The sequence below is a fragment of the Giraffa tippelskirchi genome, chromosome 12 (genome assembly GCF_054371585.1).
Source record: "Giraffa tippelskirchi isolate mGirTip1 chromosome 12, T2T-mGirTip1v1.2.pri, whole genome shotgun sequence".
NCBI classification, from domain to species: Eukaryota; Metazoa; Chordata; class Mammalia; order Artiodactyla; family Giraffidae; genus Giraffa; species Giraffa tippelskirchi.
Window position 1 is genome coordinate 19,330,597 of NC_137286.1, and position 25,805 is coordinate 19,356,401.

At 37.5% G+C, this 25,805-nt stretch overlaps 1 protein-coding gene and 1 pseudogene across 4 annotated transcripts in view; one reads left to right on the forward strand and one right to left on the reverse strand.

Moving 5' to 3' along the window:
- Positions 1–25,805, reverse strand: part of LOC145528800 (uncharacterized) — a 159,313-nt gene that overhangs the window by 81,522 nt on the left and 51,986 nt on the right. The window contains exons 6-11 of one of the 4 annotated variants that reach the window (XR_014070691.1): positions 24,406–24,479; positions 24,195–24,279; positions 13,172–13,222; positions 11,079–11,245; positions 10,275–10,393; positions 916–1,063 (exon numbers count right to left, since the gene is read on the reverse strand). The gene's annotated coding sequence lies outside the window, so the exon portion shown is untranslated. Of the gene's footprint in view, positions 1–915; positions 1,064–10,274; positions 10,564–11,078; positions 11,246–13,171; positions 13,223–14,025; positions 14,316–24,194; positions 24,280–24,405; positions 24,529–25,805 lie in introns of those variants that run through there. The other 3 variants (XM_081547773.1, XM_081547774.1, XR_014070669.1) reach the window with 3 other exon arrangements.
- Positions 21,512–21,594, forward strand: LOC145530767 (U4 spliceosomal RNA; annotated as a pseudogene).

The following is a 25,805-nucleotide window of genomic DNA, read 5'->3' on the forward strand; positions in this document are numbered from 1 at the left end:
AGCAAAAAGATATAATATAGTAAAACATTTTAATTAGCTAGTACTAGTATTAATATATCAATGCTAAATTTTTCTGATTTTAATTCATTGTAATATGGTTATAAAAGAGAACACCCTTGTGCTCTTATGAATTACACACTAAAGTGCCTAAGGGAAACAGGAATCTAACTCTGTGACTTACTCTCAAATAGTTCTAGAAAAAAACTATATACATACAAAGAGAAAGAGAATGATAAATGAAAAAGCAAATTAAATAACATTTAACATTAAGTAAAATTTAATGTTAATTAAAATTTTAAAGTAAAGTAAGTATAGTAAGTTAAAGTATAATTAATAATGGCCAAAATATAGGTGGGTCTAGAGGTAAAGAACCCACCTGCCAATGCAGGAGACATAAGAGATGCAGATTTGATCCCTGGACCTTGGGAAGATCCCCTGGAGGAGGAAATGGCAACCCACTCCAGTATTCTTGCCTGCAGAATCCCATGGACAGAGGAGCCTGGTGGGCTACAGTCCATAGGGTCACAAAGAGTCGGACATGAGTGAAGTGACTTAGCACACATGCACATGTAGTTAGGTGTTTCATATGGTAAACTATATGATAAATATGAAATATGAATATGAATTTGAAATATGAAATTTTAACCATAGGTTTAAAATACATAAAATCTGATAGAAGTGTGAAAATAAACCTACAATTATAGTAAGAGATTATAATATTCTCAGTTCAGGAAAAATCAAGTGCACAAATATAAATAGGAATTTTAAAACAAAACAACCAAGGTTTGACAGGAAAAATCAAGCACACAAATATAAATAGGGGTATAGAAATTTTAAAACAAAACAACCAAGGTTTGATCTATTTGACATGCAGAGAAGGAATATAGCATAATTTGCTTATTAAATCATGCTGACCTGAATTTCACCAGTGATCTGAGAGTTCACATAATTCTTCTCCAAATTTATTTGACACTGAAATTTGTTCCAAACCAATCACTCATATAACTATTGGCCTGGTACTATGAAACAACTCCCCAATGTGAGGACTCAGCGATAACAACACCTGAAAGTTAACAAACACATCAGAAAAGAAGAAAAGCCTGGGTTCAAAGGAATGCTATCAAACAGCAGCAGATGGTAAAGCCATTCTTTGACACAGAAAACTGGAAAACCAATGCATTTAGAGTAGGAAGTATAGCACATATTGTGTATTTATTACTGAGTTTAAAAAGTATAACTGTAAGATGGTATGACCTTTTAAAGTAAGGGACTCATTGAAAACTTTGACATTTATAAGCACAGCATCTGTTACAAATCATTCATTCTTCTTTCCCTTACTGTTGTGCACACAAATAACTGTATTATCTTGCTCAGCAAATTTGATTTAACCCGAAGTTGAGTGAGTTAAAGTGATAATGATTCACATGGCAAAATAATACCTGAAGGAAAAAGTCTGATTTGACCAGTAAAACCCTTTTAAGAGAGAAAAAACAACTTTCAATAGAACTAGACACGTTGAAATTGCTAGTATTTCTTATTTGACCATAATCATTTACCTTCTAAAATTGTCCTTGACACAACTATGAGGTGAATCCTACCCAAACATGTGTTTAGGGAAAAGCAAAGATGATGGTGACTCTAAAAGATTTCATACAATCATCAATTCATTCTGCCAAATACTGTCACCCAAATCACAAAATAACCTTGTATAATGCATGTCAACACAATGAACATCCGAATGAGGTAAGAATAGAGAAATTTTAGGTTAAAAAGATGATTCCCCAGCATTGTGTTGGAAGGTGGAGATATCTGATTACTATCCTCCAAACTGCTGCTAAGTCGCTTCAGTCGTGTCCGACTCTGTGCGACCCCAGAGACGGCAGCCCACCAGGCTCCGCCATCCCTGGGATTCTCCAGGCAAGAACACTGGAGTGGGTTGCCATTTCCTTCTCCAATGCATGAAAGTGAAAAGTGAAAGTGAAGTCGCTCAGTCGTGTCCGACTCTTCGCGACCCCACGGACTGCAATCTACCAGGCTCTTCTGTCCATGGGATTTTCCAGGCAAGAGTACTGGAGTAGGGTGCCATTGCCTTCTCCTCCTCCAAACTGAGGAGCTTGAAAGGAAAAAACAAAGCAGGAAACTCTATAAAGTGCAATTAGGAAGTTTATTGCAGGTAAGAACCGGGCAGATGATGATGGAGAGGCATTTGAAGCTGTACTCTGTGATGCCTAAAGGGGCACAAGAAGACTTTCAGGGGCCAAGGCTAAAACCAGAATTTGACTACATAGTGAAAAGCACCTCCACACCTATGAGAGATGAGAACCAGTGAAACCCAGGGGTCTGAAGACCATCAACCATCTGTGTCAGCAAAAGCATTCTTCCAGTTTTCGTATCAGATGAAGACAAGGGTAAAAGCTGTTAGGGAATTTATCTGGCTTGGGCACATTTCTTGTGAGGAGGCTAAAGCTGAGTCACACAGGAAGGGCAGGGGACAGGCCTTATATGGAGCCTTCAAAATGGAGTGTGGTTCAACCACACGTTGACAGGCAATAACACAAACCTATATACCCCAGGATGTGTTTACAGTAATAGATATTGAATATCTTTGATAATCATTTGTAAAGAGTTTAGAAAAAAATTCTGCAACATAATATAAGGAGTTATCGTATTGTTTCTTGGGGTTGCTTTAGCAAAATACCACAAAACTGGTTTCAAACAATGGCAATTTATTGTCTCACGATTCTGGAAGCCAGAAGTCTAAGATTAGGTGTTGGCATAGTTGGTTCCTTCTGAAAACTTTAAAAAGTCTGTTTCATGCCTCTCCCTTGTTTCTGGTGGTTGGCTGACAATCTTTGGTGTTTCTTTGCTTGAAGAGATATTATTCCAATCTCTGCTTTAATTTTCCTATGGCAATTCTCCCTGTGTATATGTCTATCTCTGTGTCCAAATTTCCATATGAAGATACCAGTCACATTGGGTTAGGAGCCACCCTAATGACCTTGTTTTAATTTGATTACCTCTGTAAACACCCTATTTCCAAATAAGGTCACAGTCAGAGGTACTAGAGGTTAGGACTCCATTGTGTCTTTTTGAAAGTGACACAATTCAAACTGTAAGTTACCTTAAGGTAAGCAGTAGATACAAATTTATTAGCATAATCACACAACTACCTTTGACAGTGGGAATCAGTAGCAATCAATAACTGTTTGTAGTTTACTAATGCCAAAGGGTCATTCCATATAAATTGACCTCTTTCCTGATTTTAATGCATCCATAATGAATTCCAGCTAACACAGACATTCGATTTCCCACTATTCTGAAAGGCAGGCATCCTACTTCTTATAAGTCTGGAGGAAATACCCAGGCTCTTCCCTTGGTTTCCTTGATACACACACACACACACACACACACACACACAGAACAAACCTAGTCAGTAGCCTATTATCCTTAACAAAAATAATCTATCTTTTTTTAATTTAAGCATACAAAAAATAGGAGGTTGGGATTATGCAAACCAATAATTAACTTGAACTTTAAAAACTCACAAATGAGCCTGTCTTCCCCTAGATAAACTGATACAGCAAAAGAGTAGTTCAGGATAAACTGAACATGAAAATAATTTCAGAATGTTTCATTTTGTAATAAACTAGAATGAAAGTGAAAGTGAAAGTTGCTCAGTCGTGTCCAACTCTTTGCAACCCCTTGGACTGTAAAGTCCACAGAATTCTCTAGGCCAGAATACTGAAGTGGGTAGCCCTTACCTTCTCCAAGGGGTCTTCCCACCCCAGGGATCGAACCCAGGTCTCCTGAATTTCAGGCGGATTCTTTACCAGCTGAGCCACAAGGCAAGCCTAACTAGAATAAGAGATCATTATTTACTGACAACAGATACTATACCTTAAAAATGCTTTACCTTTAAAATATTTCTAGAAAGATGGACTATGTAGCTACAGACGTTCTTTCTTTCACAGAGACACTGAATAAATAACAATATATGAATCAGAATACCTTTGTGAAAACTCTAGAGACCACCTTCTTGTAAAGCCAAGAAGAGATCCCAGTGAAAGAGGTAGAAAAAGTACAGTGTCTGGCATACCTGTTCATGTCCCTCACCCTGTCCTGCATAGTAGAGTATCCAGGAGCAAACTCCATGTCAGGGCTCCTCCCTCAGCAAGGAAATAAAAAGTGGACTTAGCATCCAATTTTCTGGCTTGTATAAAGACTGCCCAAGGGACTCGTTTTTATCTTGCTGGACTCAGCCTTGCTTGACTGAAAGAGATACACTAAAGAAGGAATGGATTCTCTTGTTTTACCCCTAAGAGAACTTTCTCTTTTAACTCACTGAAACAATTTCTATGAAGGTATTTCAAATTGATTTATAAAGCAGAAAGACCTAGAATGTTAATATGTAGTCAGATAAAACTTTACTAAGCTTTTACTTATTTTTAAATGAGCACAGTGAGATGAAACTCCTTAGGCTTCCACCTTTAGGCTTACATGTGCCTAAAGGAATCATACAGGCTTTATTTTTCATGAGCAATTAGATGTTTTCATTTTGTAATGGGAAGAAAAATCTAATTTGAAAATATTTTCTCTTCTCCAATGGCAGTTGACTACATAATTACATTTTAAAGTGATAGTAGAAAAGTCGATCACATTATCCTTACAGTAATCATTTTTCAGATCGTACAGCACAACTGTATCATGACTAGACGTTCACAATCTCTGAAAAGAAGCTGCCTTCTTCAGCATCTACCTTCCTTCAAAAGAACCTTATGTAGGGAATTCCCTGGCAATCCAATGGTTAAGACTCCCCTTGTAATGCAGGGGTATGGGTTTGGTCCCTGGTCAGGGAGTTAAGATTCCACATGCTTGTGGTCAAGAAGAAAAAAGAAAAAAACAAAGCACAAATAATAGAAGCAATATTGTAACAAATTCAATACTTTTAAAAAATGGTCCACATCAAAAAGAAAAATCTTTTAAAAAAAGAACTTGCTATAAAAGACCGGAAAGGCTAAGCGAAGAGAAGAACAAATACAGCTATTCAAATTACAGCCAAGAAATCCACTTTCATATAATTGAGGCAAGAGGATTTTCCTACTGAAGTATCAAGATAATTACCAATTCTCAGCTTTAATTGTCCCAGGGAAAAACTGGTCTGAAAAAAGCATGCTCTAAGAAATTCAATGGCAACCCACTCCAGTACTCTTGCCTGGAAAATCCCATGGATGGAGGAGCCTGGTAGGCTGCAGTCCATGGGGTCGCTAGGAGTCGGACACGAATGAGTGACTTCGCTTTCACTTTTCACTTTCATGCACTGGAGAAGGAAACGGCAACCCACTCCAGTGTTCTTGCCTGGAGAATCCCAGGGACGGGGGAGCCTGGTGGGCTGCCGTCTATGGGGTCGCACAGAGTCGGACACGACTGAAGCGACTTAGCAGCAGCAGCAGCAGCAAGAAATTCAGAAAATAAGTTTCCTGAACATGCTGTAACTTGAAGAAAAGAACTTTGCAATCTAAGTAGCACTTTCTGCAAACGCTAAAGCAGCAAAGCACAAGAAAGTTAGGGAGAACAATACAATAGCAAATAAAGAGGGCAATCTGCCCTCTGCCTGGTTTCTGGTCAGAGAGCAATCAGGAATAAAACAGAATGTTACCTATACTCTATTTAATGGGGGATAGGAAATAACATAGAAACATTTATTATAGTAGGCACAAGTTGAAAGAAATCATATTTTAATAATATTGTAGACACTGAATCTGAAATTAATCAGACAAGTTGGAGGAAAGCTTTGCAGGCAAGCAAAAACACTTGGAAATCTCTCATTTCCCTTCACTATTTGGTGATAATTTAAAGCAGAAAGGTATCAATTTCCAGATTTAGAGGTATTTTTTTTGTTCTAGCTTAGTGAATGGGAAGATTGGTTTTTTTTTCAGCCTAGTTTAGTGTTTAATGACATCCCTGCTTTCTCCCCATAACCTTTTCAGTTTAGCCTGTTGTAGCCCCTGAAAAGGACATAGATTTCTCTCAGGCTGTAAATGCTAGACAACCCATAATCCTCAGTACCTTTTTTCTCCCTGCCTGGCATCCAGGTATCCTTCTGAACAATTACTCCATTTCGCTCTATCATAGGGTACAGTATTGGTGCAACTGCAATCCAGGTTCCCTGCCCTCAATTTTTGATGAAAGTCAAAGAGGTCCCTGAAGAGTCCCTCTGACAGTTCAGATTCTGGAAGTGGAAACTAGCAGATTCCCTATCCTAGGGTTTAAATCTACCATACATTTACAGTCGTGATAGCACCATGTTTCCGAACCTCCTTCTCTATACTTTCCATCAATTCCAGAGACTTCTTGAGATCCTCCCACCAAAAAAGAAAAAGTCTTTTGTTAAAGTGAATTAAAGATTTCTTCTACACGTAATTCAAAAACAGTGGCACTTTGATGTCATCGTAAACACTATTTATGAGTTTTTTAACTTTGAGAATCAATCTAAACCAAGCCCGGGGAACACAATTTTGGTTATAGAAGAGACTTTTCATGGTCATGACTTGAAATACATAGCAGGTGATGTTGTAGGAAATTATTACCACACTTACAAAGAACTCTATAAAATGTGACTTCTTTAACAGCAAATAATTCAAGCAGATTGAAGAGCATCAGAAAATCCAATGATGCTGGGGGTTCCCAATTAGATAGCATTGTTGCTTATCTTGCCAGCATTAAATTACACTTCACTAAGTCTCTGTCAGATAAACTTAAATTATCCCTTAGCTGCCAAGATGGAGCTCCTATACTTAATTTCCCTTAGTCTTTTCCTGGCAGCTTTTGCTTGTCTTCCCTAGGCATCTCAGGGGATGGTTTCATAAGCAGGGCAGAGCCTTTGTGAAAGGTCCAGCTGAGTTTGTCAACTTGCAAGTGCATGCACCCTATTTCAAGTAACTCACGTTGCTTAGGGACTTTTATCTAATAATAATTCACCCTGAACAGGTGCAGTGTGTTTTTATTACATAATATTTTCATCTTTTTGAAGTGCCCCAGACTAAAGCCAGGTTCCTTTCTTTCACATTAATAGAAATCAAGACACTAGCTAAAGTTTAAACTGAACAAAAATGGGAGCAAAAGGAATTAAACAAACTTAAGCAGTTGAAAAATTAAAAATTAACCTAACATTTAAATAATGAGAGGTAGAGATAAAGTAAATAAATTATATCTCTATCTTTCTATTTGCAGTTGAAAGTTGCATTCGTTTTCTAATTCGGCATGATAAGTTATTATAAGTTTATCAGTTTAAAACACATTTATTACCTCTCAGTTTTCTGTGGGTCAGAGTCTGGGTTAGCCGGATGCTCTTTTCTGGATCTCACCAAGTTGAAATCTATGTGTAAGTCACAGTTGTAGTCACATATGAGGTTTGCAGTTCTCTTCAGAACTCTTTAATTGCTGGCAGAAGTCATCACCTTGCAATTGTATGACTGACGTCCTTGGTTTCCTGCTGCTGTCAGCAAGGAATCACTTTCCACTCCTAGAGGTTACCCTCAGGTCCTAGCCATATGATTCTCTTTTCTCAAAATACAGCAGCTTCCTTCCTCAAGCCTGGAGGAAAGACCCAGTTTTGAAAAGACCCAGTCCCTCTATTAAGGGCTCATCTGAACAGGTCAGGTCCACCCAAGATAATATCCAATGTATTAACTAAAAGTCAATTGATTAATAACCTAATTGTTAAGAGTTATGTGATGTGCTTAGTCATTCAGTCGTGTCCGATTCTTTGCGACTCCGTAGACTGTAACCTGCCAGGCTCCTCTGTCCATGGGGATTCTCCAGGAAAGAATACTGGAGTGAGTAGCCATTCCCTTCTCCACGGGATCTTCCCAACCCAGGGATCAAACCTAGGTATCCCTCATTGCAGACGGATTCTTTACTGTCTGAGCCACCAGGGAAGCCCAATTGTTAGTTACAGCTGATAATATTCACAGGTCTCCAACAGCCCTCAAAGGGAGAAGATTATACAGGGGATGCACACCATGAGGAGGAAATTATTTTAATTTTTTAAGTTGATATTTTGTATTTTCATTTTTATTCAGTTCAAGAAATTGTTTTTTAATTTTCTTTTCTTTTTGTTTTGTTTTTTTTGGCCACGCAGCATGCAGGATCTTAGTTCCCTGACCCAGAGATCAAACCCATGCCCCAGGAAGTCAAAACACAGAATCCCAGCCACTTGACTGCCAGGGAAGCCCCCAGTGAGGGAGTCTTGGTGATCACCTTAGACTTCTGATTAGCACACATCATGATCTAAAGTAGGTAGATAAAACATCAGAGGAACAAGCATACTATTCAAACTTAGATAAAGACTTTTAGCAACCAAAATATACAATGAAACATATATTTGTTTTGAAGAATGGACTGAGCAGGGAGACAGACTTTTCATCTTATGCTTTTATGTACTATTTCAGTGTTATTGTTTTATATTACACAAGAATAATGTTACAGTAGAAAAATTAGAAATCACAGACAGGGGATGGGAAAATCTCACATTCACAGACTCACTTTCCTGTTCTTCTCTTAAGTGTTCAAGTTACTTTGTGTTGATTCTGTGGACCTACTCTCTTCATTCTTTATACTCTCCCTGGATTATTTCACCCATTCCTGTGGCTTCAATGATATTCTAAACACTGATAAGTATCAAATATATATTTATATCCCTGACCTCTCTTGAATTCTACACACAGTTTTAATTCTTCCTACATACCTCCAACTACTTAACTAACCAGCATCTCAAACCTAATAAGTGCAAACTTTATTATTTGCTGCCACCATACCTTCTCCTTCTTATATTTCCTATATCAGTGGATAGCATAACTATTCACTCAGTCTCTCAAACTATAAATTTTGGAGTTGTATGTCATATCTGCCTATCAATCCTGGTCAGCAAGTCTTCTTGTGTGTATAATCAGACTAGTTCCATATCCGACTATCTACCATCACCACTACCACACCATAGCCAAGCCTCATTTCTTTTAACTGATTTCCAAATACCAACCTTCCACCTACTAATCTATCCTCCAGGCTCCTAAGGATCATTTTCCTAAAAATCAAATGTGATTATGCCACTCCCTGTTTAAACTCTCCCTCTCCCCAATTTCCTTAGGGATAAGCCCAACCCAAATCTCATCCTTATCTCCATTTGCTCCTCATCACTCCTCTGTTCTTACTTCTCCCACCAAACACAGTCTATCTTCTAGCCATGCTGAATTTCTCACAGTTTGATAAATATGCCATCTCCTTATAATCACTGAATTTTACACATGCAGTCCTCTGTTCCTAAAATGTTCCAGCTTCATATCCATCCGCTCTTGTCTCCTCCCTGATCCTTCTCCCTCTCACCTTCTTGCACACTGCTCATTCCTATAGCAAACCTATTTTATGAATACATCTGCCCTTTGACACTCTGTGTCTTTTCACACATTTTTCTCTATATATAGAATACATTAATCAAACTCCTACTCATTTTTGAAGATCCAGTTCAAATGTTCAGAGAAGGCAATGGCAACCCACTCCAGTACTCTTGTCTGGAGAATCCCATGGACGGAGGAGCCTGGTGGGCTGCAGTCCATGGGGTCGTGAAGAGTTGGACACGACTGAGCGACTTCGCTTTCACTTTTCACTTTCATGCATTGGAGAAGGAAATGGCAACCCACTCCAGTGTTCTTGCCTGGAGAATCCCAGGGACAGGGGAGCCTGGTGGGCTGCCGTCTATGGGGTCACACAGAGTCGGACACGACTGAAGCGACAGCAGCAGCAGCAGCAGCAGTTCAAATGTTGCCTCCTTTAGCAGAGACTTCCTCATCTCCCTCACAAAGGGTTCATTTCTTTACCTTACAACATACAGTTCTTAATATGATAACTGCATTTTTCATTTTCATCTCTCTTATTATTTTCCCTACTCAAGGACATTTTCAGGAGATAATCTCTATTATTTGTATCCATATCATTAGTACCAAACATAATTCCTAGCACAAACTATATGCTCAATAAATGTTTTATAAAACAAAATTAACAAGAATGTTCACAAAAGCACTATTTGTAATAGCCCCCAAATGGAAACAACACAAATGTCATCCACTATTAAATAAATTGTGGTATATTTATAAAATATAAATTACACACTAACAAAAATGAAATAACTACTGCTACTTGCAAAAACACAGGTAAACTCACAAAATGATGAACAAAAGAAGTTGGACACAAAAGAGTACATACTACATGATTCTACTTACATAAGCTTCAAGAAACAGGTGAACTTCTCTATAGCAATAGAAGTCAGAGGTGGGTGTAATGGCCAGGACGGGGCACAAGGCACTCCTCTTGGGGTGCTGGTAACACTGTATTCCGGGTGCTGTTGACATGGACTTGCTCATTTTGTGAAAATTCATCAAGTTGTATGTACATTTATGATTTTCAGTTTCCTCTATGTATGTTATTCTTCAATAAAAATTTACTTAAAAATTAACTTGCAATGCTCCTATGTTCTGCAGTATTAATGATCTGCTGGTTGGACTGTAATTTCTACAACCAATAAGAAAGTGAATAGCATTTTATCGTGTTACTGTTTCCTAGAACCAGTTTCTGAACTGAGATCATTATCCCCACATGTTAAATCATTTGAAAGCATTATAGAAGCCTATTACACTTGAATATCCCTTTAACTTGTTAATTTTTCAAAGGACAAAAGTTTGAGCTTCACTAGGAAGTTTCCAAATGAAAGTGCTGACCGTCATTGTCAAAAAAAAATCAGTCTTCTCTGTATCTTCCTTTAGAAAGCTGTGTTCCATTACTATGATTGGCTGATAATTGTCCCCCAAATATATCAGGTTGTAATCCCAGGAACTTGTAAATGTTACCTTACAAGAAAAAAAAGATCTTCACAGATGTGATAAAGTTAGGGACTTTGAGAAGGAAAGATCATCATCGATTATCTAGGTGGGCTTTAAATGTAATTATATGTATCCTTATAAAAAGAATTAACAACACACAGAAGAAAAAGCAACATAAAGACAGAGCAGAGATATAAAGATGCTGACCTTAAAGAATGGAGTGAAGTGTCCAGAAGCCAAGGAATGTTGATAACCACCAGAAGCTAGAGAGACAAGAAATGCATTTTCTCCTAAAGTGTCCAGAGGGCATGTCACCCTGCCAACACCTTGATTTCAGTGCAGTTATAAAGAGCTTGTACTTCCAGCCTCCAGAACTGCAAAAGAATAATATTTCTGATGTTTTAAGCCAAAAAGTTTGTGATTATTTGTTACAGCAGCTACAGGAGACATTACTTTGCCAACAAAGGTCCGTCTCGTCAAAGCTATGGTTTTTCCAGTAGTCATGTATGGATGTGAGAGTTGGACTATAAAGAAAGCTGAGTGGCGAAAAATTGATGCTTTAGAACTGTGGTGTTGGAGAAGACTCTTGAGAGTCCCTTGGACTGCAAGGAGATCCAACCAGTCAATCCTAAAGGAAATCAGTCCTGAGTAATCATTGGAAGGACTGATGCTGAAGCTGAAACTCCAACACTTTGTCCACCTGATGCAAAGAAGTGACTCATTGGAAAAGACCCTAATGCTGGGAAAGACTGAAGATGGGAGGAGAAGGGGACGAGAGATGATGAGGTGGTTGGATGGCATCACCGACTCAGTGACATGAGTTTGAGTAAACTCTGGGAATTGGTGGTGAACAGGGAAGCCTGGCGTGCTGCAGTCCATGGGGTTGCAAAGAGTGGGACACAACAGAGTGACTGAACTGAACTGACAGGAGACAGGTAATAAATGTCAACCCTGTCTCCATTTAATTACAGAACTTGTCTAACACTGAAAATTGTATAATATCTCTCAAAATAATACCCCTTTTTAAACTTGTATAGTAAACTCTTTTCCAAATTGATATATATTGTGGCATTTTATAGAACACAGAAATATTCACAGAAGTGAAAAGATAAAACAAATACTAGAACATAATTTATGTGGTTCATCATGGAGACCTTAAAACATACAAATCTGTTGTGATTTTTTTACTCTCAAGTTATCTTTTGTCTGCTAAGGGCTGGGCTTTAATATTCACTAGTTATTCACCACTTCAAGTGGTGTTATACATGGAATGTAAGCCTACTAACTCAAAAACTCAAATAAGAGTATAAAAAACATTTATTTAATTCATTAAGGATTGTTTAAAGTGCAAATATATAGGGATATATTGAGATTTCAGAGTGTTCTCAAATAAAACCTAAGTGCTTTATGGTAATTCATTAATCCACTTATCCTCAGTGAATGCTTGAGCTAATTTTAGCATATTGTATTCTCACTGAATATGTCCCAATTCACCCAAAAGATTAATAGTTTCTTCAGTGCATACTTGTCAGGTACAAATATACAAAGCAATGTGCTAGTTGCTGATGTTGGAAGGTGGAGGAATGAGCCATAGAAAACAAAAACTTTTCAGTGCTCATTTCTGCTGTATAGGACCTAGAAGCAATAAGGTACAGACCTTACAGAAAGATAACATGAACATAGATAGCTATATTATAAAATTGCTTCCCTAAGTTATATATACAACAAGAGAGTTATAGGTAAAAGGTTAGAGTTCAGAAAAAGGGAGAAATTTCCATACAGCTAGGGTGGGAAGAGGGTGAAAGTGATGAAAATAGCTCATGGAGATGGCAGGCCTTGAATGATCTAATGTGCCAAGATGAACTGTTCAGTTGATAAAGTATCATGTGTCCAATTTATTGTATAGAGATGACTTTGCCTGGGGTTTATAATTGATTGGACACAAAATAGTAAAAGTCAGGCTAAGAAGGCTGGACTTGTCTATAGGCCATGAAAACTCACAAGAAGTGTAAAGCAAAGAAGTGATAAGACTGAGAAATTAATTGAGCAAGGTATAGTAGGAAAAGGGGCTAGGGAAAGAAGACTGGTGAACGTGAATCAGGTTCCGGCTCAGCCACTTACGCTAACCTCGGGCAAATTACCTGTCTTCCTGGATCTCAGACTTTATTTCTATAAACGGAATTAACTGAAATGACCTCCTAAGATTGCTGTGCGGGTCAAAAATAAATAAGGAATTTAACAATTGTATAAACTTTAAAACAGGGTAAGTAAAAGGTATAAAATACGCAGTACACACTTACATTCATAATCCAGGCAAGAGTTAATGAGGGCCTGAAGTATCCATTGGTAACCTGAATCAAAGAGATACCAGAGATATAACAGCAGTAGACCTGACAGACTCAGCAATTGATACAGTGGGGACGGAGATGCAGGGAACAAGGATCGAGAGACCTTAACCTTAGATGACAGAAAGAATGGGAGCATAAAAAGAAAAGTAGGTTTATGGTTCACTGGACTTCTCCTTCACTCAACAAATAATTGTCATTTGCAGGCATCATTTTAAGTTCTGGGACTGCTACAGAGAATAAAGTAGACAAAGAGCTGCCTCGTGGAACTTGTATTCTGTGGAGGGACACAAGCAATTAAAGATAAACACAAGGCATGTCAGTATATTAATGTTTTTTACTACCTGTATTTTACGGTATTTTGACATATCCTTTTATGAGTCTCCTGAAGTCTGATACACTATCTCCCAGGGCCTAAATCACCCCAGGGTAGGGTACCAGACAACTAGGAACCACCCTTATATTTCAGAGGCTGCAAAAGTTACTTGAACTATCCAATTCTAAACTTGTTCTACTACTTACTCTGCCTTTCTCAATCCTTCCCACAAAAACCACAATAAAGGCTCTGGTCCATGCCTTCCCCTCACTCCTGCATCCTGACCTACCCCTCCGCTTCCCCATCTGGCCCTGCATGGCACGGCATACCTCCTCCTGAAAACTATAAAAAACTATCTTTTCAATGGCAATCATTTTCTATCATCAATCGGCCAAAAGAATACCTTATCATGGTAGATAACTAAAGTTTTACTTCATATAATCAGATTAATTTTTAGAGTACTAAATGGCTTTTGTCACATCCTCCAACATACCAAAATGGTATTATGCTGCTGCTGCTGCTAAGTCACTTTAGTCGTGTCTGACTCTGTGCGACCCCATAGATGGCAGCCCAGCAGGCTCCGCCGTCCCCGGGATTCTCCAGGCAAGAACACTGGAGTGGGTTGCCATTTCCTTCTCCAATGCATGAAAGTGAAAAGTGAAAGTGAAGTCGCTCAGTCATGTCCGACTCTTAGCGACCCCATGGACCGCAGCCTACCAGGCTCCTCCATCCATGGGATTTTCCAGGCAAGAGTACTGGAGTGGGGTGCCATTGCCTTCTCCAAACGGTATTATACTTGGAAGTAATTCTTAAATATGTTTCACTATATTTTTTCCCATGATAATGCAAATGAATAATTGAACTCTTGAAAATTTGCAATAATCTTCCCCAAAGTATCCCTTTTCTCTCATCTATACTGCTTATCTAAAAAGAGGATTCATGGGACTTCTCTGGTAGTCCAGTGATTAAGAATCTGCCTGGCAATGCAGGGGACACGGGTTTGATCCCTGATCAGGGAACTAAGATCCCACATGCCATAGAACAAGTAAGTTCATGCACCCACACTCTCTGGAGCCCGTGTGCCACAATTAGAGAGCCCAAGTGCAGCAACTACTGAGCCCATGTGCCATAACTAGAGAGTCTGTGTGTCACAGCAAAAGATCCTGCATGATGCAATGAAGATCCCGTGACCAGCAGCTAAATAAAGAAATAAAGAAATCTTGAAGCAGTCAAATAAAGAAGGATTCATAATAAAAATAAATAAAAAGTATAAAAAATAATAAATAAAAAGAATACATAAATAAAATAAAAAGAGGATTCATATAATATTTCATTTTTTTCAAGCATACAATCAACCTAGTTCAATAAATATTAATGTTGTTAATATTTTATAATAAAAATAAACTTATACATGAATTTCCACATTTATACAATTATTCTAAATTGCTTTTTAAGATAAACAATAGCATTATTGAAAAACTTCATATTGGCATAAATATTGGAAACATTGGAAATTTAAAAAATTTTTAAACCTTGAGGCTATACACATTAAAGAAGTTTTATATGTTGCTATTTTTGTTACCTAAATCTAACTAAAATTACTTTCACCAGCATGTTTTGAAGAATCAGTTGCAGATTCCCTAAGTAAGGGAAATGTAACTACTAACTTCAAAAGATAGATAATATATAGATACAAAGTATCATAATCCAAATAAACTAAGATAAATGTCTTCAGAAAAGATCTGCAGTAATTTTAAGAGTTGAAAGGGTATTTATTATCAATTGTCTATAATGACCCATAGTTATCTGTTATAAGATGCATTTGAATCTGCAATGGAGAATCCACAATTATTTAAAGCCTCAAGGTGGCAAATCAATTATCCTGTAATGAATGGCAAATTATGTCAGTTGTAAATATGTGTCACAAGGATCATGTTTTAGGAGAAACACTGAAAGAAATCCTGAACAGCATTTTATTACCATGCTAACGCAGTAGAGCCTTCTGGCAACTATATAGTATCCAGAATATAATGTCTAAATATCGACAGAGAACATTTAGAATATGAACACTAATATCCTCAAACAACTGCTTACTTTATGCTAAACCAATACTAGTACTCAATATTTTGGTCTCAGGATCCCTTTACCTTTAAAGATTATAGCTGCTAAGTCGCTTCAGTCGTGTCCGACTCTGTGCGACCCCATAGACGGCAGCCCACCAGGCTCCGCCGTCCCTGGGATTCTCCAGGCAAGAATACTGGAGTGGGTTGCCATTTCCTTCTCCAGTGCATGAAAGGGAAAAGTGAAAGTGAAGTCGCTCAGTCGTGTCCGACTCTTAGCGACCCCATGGACTGTAGCCTACCAGGCTCCTCCATCCATGGGATTTTCCAGGCAAGAGTACTGGAGTGGGGTGCCATTGCCTTCTCCGAAAGATTATAGAGAGCTCCAAAAAGTTTTTATGTGAGTTCAATCAATGGTTTATTACCTTATAAGAAATCAAAACAGAGAAAATATTTAAATATGTATTTACTTATTTAGGAAATTTTTTAAAAATCATAATAAACTCCCCATGTTAATATCAGAGCAACTATGCTACCTTGTTCTGTAACCTCTGGACATGAAAGGAAGAAAGAAAAGTCTGAGTATTATTAAGGAAACAGTTTGGACCTTGCAGACTCCCTGAAGAAGAGAATTGCTTTGAGAACTGCTACTCTAAATCTTTAGTTTATCAGTAGGAAAAGTTGAATTTGTCTACTAGGTCAGATGAAAATGCTGTTTTCAGAAGGGAGAACTAATAGTAAACAAGTCAGTTCTTAGAGTTTTAAGGAACAGTCCAAGTCCAGTGACTAAGATAAGAGCTTTAACTTTCAACTTTACACAAAGTTCAAGTTCTCAGCCTTAGCCAATAACAGCAGAGCCTGGATAGACAGCAGTAATGCTTTGAAATGCACATGGTCATCAGCAGTGAGTTAACTGTGACAATGCTCTTAGTCTAAAAATTAACTTAATGATTTCTTTATGACTGTTTAATTCATTAGAGTTAATTACATATCAATACTGTAGTTAACTTTTAAAAGTGATAAACTGTGCTTCTGTTTCTCTTGTGTTGTCTAAAATATCTTCTGTGTGCTAAAACTCCTAAGGATAGATAAATAAGTCTTTGAGCTGGAGCTGACAGAAGAGCTAATAAAGAACATCTGTACAATACAGTGCATGTGTGAGTAGCAAACATTTATATTTATTTGGCATACATAAACATGCATGTGAAAAGTGAAGTGAAAGTTGCTCAATCGTGTCTGACTCTTTGCAACCCCATGAACTATATAGTCCTTGGAATTCTCCAGGCCAGAATACTGGAGTGGGTAGCCTTTCCCTTCTCCAGGAGATCTTCCCAACTCAGGGATCAAACCCAGGTCTCCCACATTGCAGGCGGATTCTTTACCAGCTGAGCCACAAGGGAAGTCAAGAATACTGGAGTGGGTAGCCTAGCCCTTCTCCAGGGGATCTTCTCAACCCAGGAATTGGACCGGAGTCTCCTGAATTGCAGGCGGATTCTTTACCAACTAAGCTATCAGCGAATTTGCCACATTAATTTCCTTTTTTAAGTAAAACCAAAATATGAACATTTTTCTACAACTCAATGAATTTCAAGACAAAATTACAAAGATTTTTAAATAATTTTTTGGTGTCTATATAGCAGACATTTTGTTTGTCCACAATTACTCTCTCCCCCGACACACTAACTGTACCCTAAATGATGCTAATTATTACAATCTGAGTGGACTTCAAATTGATTAAAAGCCAACAGAATACACAATGGAAAAAAAAAAAAGATCTCTTCAGCAAGTGGGAAAGTTGGACAGCCACATACAAATCAATGAGGTTAGAACACACTCTCACATCATACACAAAGATAAACTTAAAATGGCTTAAAGACATATTAAAACAGGTCTCCATAAAACTCCTAGAAGAGAATGTAGGCAAAATATTCTCTAACACAAATTATATCAAAGTTTTCTTAGGTCAGTCTCCCAAGGCAATAGAAATAAAAGCAAAAATGGACATATGGGACCTAATTAAACTTACAAGCTTTCTACAGCAAAGGTGGAAGCCCAAGGAAACCATAAACAAAATGAAAAGGCAATCTGTGGACTAGAAGAAAATATTTGCAAATGACGCAGCCAACAAGGGCCTAATTTCCAAAATACACAAACAGCTCACACAACTCCACCCATAAAAACAAAGAACCCAATCAAAAAATGGGCAAGAAGAACTAAATAGACACTTCTCCAAAGAAAATATACAGATGGCCAATAGGCACATGAAGATGCTCAACATTGCTAATTATTAGAGAAATGTAAACCACAGTGACAATGAGGTACCACCTCACACTGGTCAGAATGGCCATCTTTAGAAAATATACAAATAACAAATGCTGGAGAGGGTGTAGAGAAAAGGGAACCCTCCTACACTGTTGGTGGAAATGTAAACTGATGCAATCACTATAGAAAATGGTATGGAAATTCCTCAAAAAACTAAAAATAGTTGCTATATGATCCAGCAGTCCCACTCCTGGGAATATATCCAGACAAAACTATAATTCAAAAAGATATATGCACCCCTATATTCATAGCGACACTATTCACAATAGCCAAGACATGTGCACTTAGCCCTCAGTCCTGTCTGACTCTTTGCCAATACATGGAAACAACCCAAATGTCCATCAACAGATGAATGGACAAAGATGTGGTGCATATATACAATGGAATACTACTTAGCCATAAAAAAGAACGACATAATGCCATTTGCTGCAACTTGGATGGACCTAGAAATTATCATACTAAGTGAAGTAAATGAGAAAGAGAAAGACAAATGCAGTATGATATCACTTGTCTATGGAATCTAAAATAGGACATAAATGAACATATCTATAAACCAGAATCATAGACATAAAGAACATACCTGTAGTTGCCAATGGGGAGGGGAGCAGGGGAGGGATGGATTGGATTTGGGGATTAGTAGATGCAAACCATTATATGTAGACTGAATAAAGAACATGGTTCTACTATATAACCCAGGGAACTGTATTCAATATCCTGTGATAAACTATAATGGAAAAGAATAAGAAAAAGAATATATATATATATAAATGAATCATTTATATATATATATATATGACTCACTTAACTATACATCAGAAATCAACATTGTAAATCAACTATATTCCAATAAAATCAATTTTAAAAAGTAAAACACATATTGTATTGCCAAAAAAGGAAGCTAATAGAAAGATTCCTGAATTAACAAATACAAAAAGCAAACCCATTTGAAAACTAGAAAGTAAGCATCTCAAGAACATAGATCTCTGTCCATTTCTTAACTGGTGATTCCTAGGCATTAGTAAAAGCCTAATATATAAAAGGCATGCATTAGATAGTTGTAGAATAAATGAATGTATGAATAAAGGTAAGGAACTACCTTTGTGACATATACAACCAAAATTTACCAATGCAAGTTATTTTTCCACATTCTCTAATTGAGACAATAGTGCTCAGGTTTGACAACTTGGAAAGTTAGCTGTTATGTGGGTCAAACATAGCAAACTGTTTATTATAAATAAAAACAATTTCCCTAAATCTGGATTGATATTACTCTGAAACACAGAAAGTTACTAAAGTTATTCCTCTCTTCTTTGGGAGAATGTAAAATTGTTTATCTGTAATATATTTGCCAAATAAAATGTTTCCCCTGTTTTTCAACAGTTCTAATAATCATGAACTGGCTTACAAGACGTTTTCTAGGTTAATTATACGCTGTCATTGCAGGAATGAAATGTTTAAATCAAAGCAGAATAGCATTTACTATTTACAAAAGAGTTTGTTAGAGGCAATATTAAAGAATAAACTCTAAAGTCTAAACAACCTAACATTTTATTATCAACCTTGTTTTAATCAGTAAATTTCTACTTTCCAATTTTTGGTAATATTAAAACATCCTTTCTTCATTCAATGTTCACCCCTTTTTCTTCTGGTTTGCTTTTGGGAAATGCTGAAGTCAATTCTGGTTAGCCTATGACAAAATATAAACTTATTAATAGGATACTAGGATAACTGACAGAATTCAAGAATTTGAAAACATACGGCAAGAATACTGGAGTGGGTTGCATTTCCTACTCCAGGGGATCTTCCCAACCCAGGAATCAAACCCAAATCTCTTGCATCTCCTGCACTGGCGTGCAGATTCTTTATCAACTACACCCCTTGGGAAGCCCAAGCATATACACACACCCCAGAAAGGGCAAGAGCAACCGGATATCTCTAACATAGAAGTTCACGGACTCTATTTAAGAGCATTGCCATTGATCTGACCCAGCTCCCAAAATATAATTCGAAATAACAAGTTCCAGCAAAGAAATGGTCATTTAAAAATTTTAAACATTACTCATCTCTAAATAAAGTCAATATAATATTTAATAAAATAACATGTCCCCCAAATTAGAAGGATGAATCAGACCATCAGACCATTTGAACAGTTTAGCCTAAACATGCTTTAGGATCATATCATCCCCCATACTTAAATCTGTGTTCACCAAAACAATTTTATGATCATTGAATTCATTTTTGATGTATTCATATCTAGTCAAAAAACAGATATCCAACAGAAAGAACAAAATAAAGTCATTAGTGGTTCTCTCACCATTACCACATCCATGTAAATTTAAATATTGGTATTAAAACCAATGACCCCTGTCCAGTAAATTAGGCTATTGTGAGACCACACCTAGACTAGATGGACTCTCAAGACCACATAATACATGCTTTTAAGAGTTAAGGTTTGTTATTTTGGAAGTTCAAAGGCAAACACAAAATTATGGTAGTGTGGTGGTTTCGTCTCTAAGTCATGTCCAATTCTTGCAACCCATGGACTGTAGCCTGCTCAGCTCCTCTGTCCATGGGATTTTCCAGGCAAGAATACTGGAGTGGGTTGCCTTCTTTCTCTAGAGGATCTTCCTGACCCAGGAATGAAACCTGGGTCTCCTGCACTGCAGGCAGATTCTTTACCAACTGAGCTATGAGGGAAGCCCAAAAAATTATGGATATAGAATATTATATAAAATAAGAAGCTCTGGGTCACTAAGATGTGTGGTGAGGAAAAAGAGGAAACGAACGTGTGCATAAATGAATGAATGAAAGTCTCTCAGTTGTGTCTGACTCTTTGCCACCCCATGGATTATAGCCCACCAGGCTTCTCTGTCCATGGAATTTTCCTGGCAAGAATACTGGAGTGGGTAGCCATTTCCTTCTCCAGAGAATCTTCCCAACCCAGGGATCAAACCTGTGTCTCCCACACTGCAGGTGTATTCTTTACTGTCTGCGCCACAGGGGAAACTAGGCTATGCTCTAAATTAGTTAAGCAAGTAGAATGGAAAGACTGGTGTAGAAGTGCTTTTGTATTCATTATTTTATTCAGTCCTATACTTTTCTCGTAGATAGATGATAGGATGGATAGATGGATGGGTGGATGGATAGGTAAATGGATGATAGATGGATAGGTAGGTAGGTAGATAGATAGACAGACTAACAAATGACTTCCTTGACAATGAAAAACTGATCTACTTTGATTTTACAGCTAAAAGCAAAACCCTCAGCACAGGTTCAGTCCCAGGAAAGAGTAACAATTCAGAATATCCACCCCACAAGGTTTTTGCATGTAATAACTCATTCATCTTTAACTTTATGGGCTTGTAAATGATAAAGGAAGAAAGTACTTTACTGAGACCAAACTGAAGATTTTTATCTGCTCTCAGAGATTTTCCAATTAACCACCTCAAACCAAATTTTTATGATTGGCATTTACATCCTATCTTTCAAAAGTAAATTTAGAACTCAATTTGGTTTGATTCAGAGCTCAGAAATGTTAATTATATTACCTAAACGTGTGCGTCTTGACCAAAGTGAAATATTTTAATTTAAAATCCAAGCTTTGCGCAGTGGCAGTATCGTAGCCAATGAGGTTTATCCGAGGCGCGATTATTGCTAATTGAAAAAAAATAAATAAATAAAAAATAAAATCCAGTCATTTGTACTAAATAGGGAGTACCTAAATGGCTGTCCACAGGCCAATGAGGCTCTGATTAAGGTTTCATTATTTACAGTGAAATTGAGAAATATAAGAGCAGTGCAGAAAGTTTTTCATAAAGCTAAACTTACTTAATTTTTATCTATAATATTTATTTTATAATTCTTGGGAAAAATATGTCGTACATTAAATAATAACACCATATAATAAATGCATATTGCATACAATTAAGATATAATCCTAAATTATCCATGAGTTAAAAATTAAAGAAGACAATTACATCGGTAGAGTTACAGTGAGGAGGCAGCAATCACACCGTTATTTGAATGAAGAGAATTTTAAAAATCGGAAACTGGAGAAATTAAAAAGTTCTTAAGATATCAGAAATAGCAACTACAGAAAGTAGCTATCTCCACCTGTAGGGTTGGAGGAACAAGGAAAGAGGTTGTTAAAACTTAGACACTAGAAAGATAGAGAAGGGAGCCCACAGGGACTCAAACATCTGAGGTGATGCTGTATGCCTGATGCTTATGTTGGGGGTTGGGGTGGAGGGAGTTGTGCATGAGGAATTTCTTTCTGCAAGTGTTGGAAAACTGGCAAACCAGTCCCAGTTAATACTGTAGGAGGGAGGGAACTGCGGCTGCCTGGTAAAGGGTTGCTGAGCTATTAATGCTCACAGGAATAAAAAGGAGGCAGAAAAACTGGAAGCTGACAGTCTGGGGCAAGTCCCTCCTTTTTCCTTCAGCCTCCCAGTCTCCTCTAACACTTCCTAGTGGAAGAGCCTAACAGGGAGCCAGTTTAAGAGTAAAAATGGAGTTTACAGAGTCCAAGCATCACAAAGCGGGGTACAAAAGGGCTTAAGAAGTTAACTGGTACAATACTGCTGGCTTTTACTTACTAAATTTTTACTTTTATATATAAAATACCACTTAGTGACATAATTTTATCAATAGAAACTTTATGAGTTGAGTCAGTTGAACTGAGGTGGATGAAACAAGAGCCTGTCATGCAGAATGAAGTCAGAAACAGAAAAACAAATATCACATATTAATGCATATATGTGTGGGATCTAGAAAAAAAGGTACTGATGAACCTATTTGCAGGGCAGGAATAGAGATGCAGACATAGAAAATGGGCATGTGGTGGACTCAGCAGGGAAAGGAGAAGACGGGAGGAATTGAGAGAATAGCACTGAAACATATACACTACCATGTGTAACACAGATAGCTAGTGGGAAGTTGCTGTATAATACAGGGAGCTCAGCCTGGTGCTCTGTGACGACCTAGAGGGTTGGGATGGGATGAGGGAGGCTCAAGAGGGAGGGGAATACATGTATACTTACTGCTGATTCACGTTGTTGTGAGGCCCTGGGAGAAAGCCAACATGCCATCTCTCACTGTTGTAGCCTTGTATTGGAGAGGGGAACACCAGGGGCACTCTCAAAGTCGAGTTGCTCTCCAGACTTCGTGCTACCAACTTCAGAACTTTTCTCTTTTGATGCTCTTCAACTATACCCTCTCCTTTGAAGCTCCCACCACTATATAGAACCACTCTTCTCTTCCCATGCTTATCACTTTCGTTACTAGCCTCCAAACTGCTCCATGTTCATTAAGATCTGAAGCATCTGGCTCAAGATACTCCTTCACACCCTGAATCCTGCCATGTTCAGCCTGATTTAATCATACACATGAAGAAAACGTTAAAGAGTAACTGAACAGTTGTCTGATCCAGACCCCTACAACACACTTGGCTTCTATGGCACTTCAGCAATCCCATCTCAGGAAATAACCAAAACATCGACATTAATTAGAATCACTCATTTCTGGACTACTGAACTCTGAAACTAAATCCACCTAAATTCTCTAGTCCTTTCACTCATCTTAAGGCTTACCTAAGGCTTACCTTAAAGCTTATCTCTCTAACCACTTTCCCAAACTATCAACCCCTTTAATTTTGTCCTTCTAACTTAATCAGGAGTTATAATTAACGTTTATTGAGAGCTTACTCTGCCAGGTACTACTCTAAGAGCTGCATGGGTATCACCTCATTTCATTCTCACAGCAACCTTACAAAGAAGCAGCTGCTAAAATCTTGTAAAGTTATTTCTACCATTTTCTAGCCATGCCTTCAATTTCCTTTGACAGTGCACAACACTTGCCTACCCAACTGTGGGCGTATTTTATCCTCTTTTTTTTCTTTCAGATTTCCAAGAAAGAAATCACATAATTATAGAAAAAACTGCATAATTCAACTGATTGGTTAAGGTTCCTAAGCTAGGACTCCAGCATTATTCAGTAGCCCCATATGCACCCCACGTTCAATTCCTTTGCCACTTTTATGAAAGAGTTCCAAAGCTTTAACCCTCTGTTCAAGCTGCATTTTAGATCCTCTTCTGCTACTTTACTCAACTCTATTCTATTCTCACCTTCACTCTCAACCTGTGGCCTGAACTTCATGAAGAATATAGACATCATAAAGCATAATTTCCCTCTCCTTGAGCTTCAGTTTTATCGAAGTGTGTTTATTTCTTGTCACCAGTCTCAAAGGAAGGAGACTGCCTTGACTCAATCCCTTCTTTCTTACCTCATGATCTCATTTCATCTGTCTCTCTTCTATCTTCAGTCCTTCATTCAACAAATATTCATGAGCATCTACTAGATGTCAGAACCTGTTTGAAGGAAACTGGATACATAAGTGGACAAAACAAAGATCCTTGCCCTTACATTTTAGCCTCTCTACTGGTTCATGTGCCTTAGATCTTCTTTAAATAATCAAATTCACCTTATATACCCACCTAATCATCTCCAAAAAGTTGTCATTGCAACTTCTGTCTCTTCTCTTCATCATTAATTACTTAAAAAGGATATCCTTGAAGGGTAGGAAGCAACATCTTAAGAATGAAGTATATGGCAAGTAACTGCTGAACAGAAAGAATCACAGTGATGCCACCAAATAAAATGCCTATGAGCCAGAGTCACCCACTTGTCCCTCCTCTTCCTGAGGCTGCCTGCTTCTCTGGATGACCAAGATTCAGAGAAAGCATCCCCAGAAACGACATGTGCTCAGGGGATGTAATTCATCACACCCAAACCGTAGACGTCAGTTGACAGCAAACTCAGCTTACTTTCCCTTCACATTTGGGTAGCTAAAGGCCTTAACAAAGATTATAAGCCAAATGTTTCCAGGCCTCCAACTCAAATCCAGCATAAATTCTAAGAGTACAGATGAGAAAGTACCAGATTAAAGTAGAGTAGGAAGTCAAGTCAAGGAGAGTACACCCATAATTCTCTAGGCAAACAGCAGGCCTCTATAGATGAATAACAGAAAAACTTGAATACAGAGCCTGTGAAAAACTATTACTAAATGAATTAAATAAATGTGATATGAGAAAAACAAATGAAAAGTAATTGTTCAAAGTATGCTTGTAATTGAAGAAACAATTTTAAATAAAGATTATTCACTCAGGTCTCCCTTGCTGGTTTTGAGTATAGAGGAAAGAGATCACAAGGCAAGGAATATAAGAAGCCTCTAGAAAATGGAAAAGGCAAGGAAATGGATTCTTCCCTTGAGCCTTCATAAAGGAACACAAGTTCACCAACACCTTCAATTAAGGCCTATTCCCTAATCTATTTTAATTTTAATGTACGGTATAATACAGTTCATTTTTTTGCATGCAGATATCCAGTACTCCCAACATTTATTGAAGAGACTTTCATTTCTCCATTGCATATTCTTGCCTCTCTTGTCAAAAATAACTGACCTTATATGGTTTGTTTCAAGACTCTCTGTTCTGTTACATTGATCTGAGTGTGTTTTTATACCAGCATCATACTGTTTTGATTACTACAGATTTGTAATTTTGTTTGAAGTTAGGCAGTGTGATGCCTCCAGCTTTGCTGTTCTTACTCAAGATTGATTTCAAATTTGGGGGTCTTTTATGGATCAAACAAATTTTAGAATTGTTTGTTCTATTTCTATGAAAAATGTCATTGGAACTTTTATAGAGATTATACTGAATGGACATTTCAGCAATATTAATTTTTAATCCATGAATATGGAATATCTTTCCATTTTGTCTTCATTTTGATCATCAATGTCTTACACTTTTCAGTGTACAGATCTCTCACCTCCTTGGTTATATTTGCTTCTAAGTAAGTATTAATATTTTATTGTTTTGATGCAATTATAAATGAG